Genomic DNA, 2,042 nt, shown 5'->3' with positions numbered 1-2,042 from the left:
CATCAATGATGAATCCAAATTCAGCAAATTTGATTACAAATTTGCACCAGAGAAGCACTACATCGAATTGAGTAGCAGATGGAACACGATCTAACATTGTGGCACACTGGGAAGCGTGTCAATGCGACATTGTAAAATGCACTATACATTCCTACGTATCGTCAGAATATTCTCAGGGCAAACTGCGACTGAAAGAGGTGCTTCAGTAAGTTTCAATCTTTGTATGGCCTAATGCAGTCGGGTAGAAATTGGAACCGTGTACTACACTGTTTCTTGGTGGAGAAAAGTTTTGTTCAAAGCCCTGTTGACAATTGTGTGTATACCAAACATGTTGGAAGTGGATTTGTTGCTATGCTTGTCTGGGTAGACGACATAATTATAGCAGAAAGCAACATGTTGCTAATGTCTGAAGCTATAGGAACGCTGAAGGAGAGGTTTCATATGAAAGATCTGGGTAGGCTTTCATACTTTTTGGGTATTCACTTTGAGCAAGGAGATGGCTTCGTAAAGATGAATCAAAAGGGGTATATCACTAAGGTGCTTGAGAGATTTGAGATGTCTAATTGTAAGCCAAGGTCTACACCTTCAGAAAAGTTTTAATGGTGAAACCCCTGTGGATCCTAGACGATACCGTGAAGCAGTGGGTAGTTTGATGTATGCTATGACATGCACCAGACCAGACATATGCTGGGTTGTTACTAAGTTGTCACAGTTCCTGGTTGCTCTGATGAAGGGACATTGGATAGCTTTGAATTATGCTATAGAAGTGTGATGTTGGTCTTACAGTGATAGGCTACAGTGATACTGATTAGGCGTCATCTACAGATGACAGACATAGTATCAGTGGGTACTGTTTCATTTTGAGTAGAGCCGGTCCTCTTATTTCTTGGAAATCAAGGAAACAACTAACAGTGGCTCTATCATCATATGAAGCTGAATATATTCCTCTGGCAGCAGCAGTCCAAGAAGGTATGTACCTCACTCAAATAATAAAGGACATTGGTGAGGTAAGTGGCCCTGTTTTGATTTTTGAGGACAACCAAGGTACAATCGTCTTGTCCAAGAACCCAGTCAATCAACGGAGGTCGAAACATATTGATTTTCGATACCGTTTCATTCGCAGTGCGCAGAATGCAGGCAAGATAATCATTAAGTATTGTCCCTACTGAAGATATGTTAGCTGATGTCATGACCAAACGAGTTACTAAATTTTAAAGTTTAGGAATTATATATAAGTATACAAGTAATATGCAAGCATAACTTCGTATTGTTATTATTGTATCCATTTAAGAGATAACACATCTTCTGTTGAGTTCAATTAGTGTAATAATATGTAATTCTAGGACATATAAGTGAAATCAAGTGGGGGTGTTAGGATGATCTCATTATATGTAGTAGGATGCTTGTGCAATTTACAAGTATGATGCAATAAAAGTTCCAGGATGTTGTTCTTCCATGAGGTAAATCATGTCGTGTTATGTGGGTTGAAAAAAATCTGAATTCATCTTCCCCCGTCATGGACGAAACATGGCTCAGATTGAACTACATTGAAAATGTGAAGTTGATGCAATAAACAGTGAATAAAATATGTTAAATAATCTGTTAAAATCTGTTAAAAAGCTGTACTTCGGCAATATTCAAGGCAAAATAACAGATATAACTCGATCTTGACTCAATGTTCGTAAAATGCGATAAGCCCGAACATTGAGAACTTTCGATTCTGATGATTTTCTTGAAATCCATTTTTAACAACAATAAAAGTTCATAGCAAAACCTAGCACTTCCGACGCTTTCTTTTCTGCAGCCATGCTATGACTCGGCGTATGACTGAAAAAGCTCGCAATCGTTCAACTCTTCTGTAAAAATAACAAAGAAACAACTTAGAACGGACTTTAAAGGGGCTAGGTCATGCAATTTTAGGCAATTTCAGCATTGATCAAAAGGTCATATAATTAACTTAAATAACAAAATAACGGCTCAAAACTATAGAGGAACTCAAACAAAACACAGGAAAGCTAAGAAGGGACAAGGATGGACAAAAC

At 37.9% G+C, this 2,042-nt stretch overlaps 1 pseudogene; it reads right to left on the bottom strand.

Annotated features, from left to right (window-relative positions):
• LOC137995653 (uncharacterized) overlaps positions 1-1,469 on the bottom strand; it is a 3,090-nt pseudogene extending 1,621 nt beyond the window's left edge.
• Positions 1,470-2,042: the final 573 nt, after the last annotated feature.

Source organism: Montipora foliosa, chromosome 3, assembly GCF_036669935.1.
Source record: "Montipora foliosa isolate CH-2021 chromosome 3, ASM3666993v2, whole genome shotgun sequence".
NCBI lineage: Eukaryota > Metazoa > Cnidaria > Anthozoa > Scleractinia > Acroporidae > Montipora > Montipora foliosa.
Note: the sequence above shows the minus strand (reverse complement) of the source record. Positions and strands in the feature narration are given on the sequence as shown.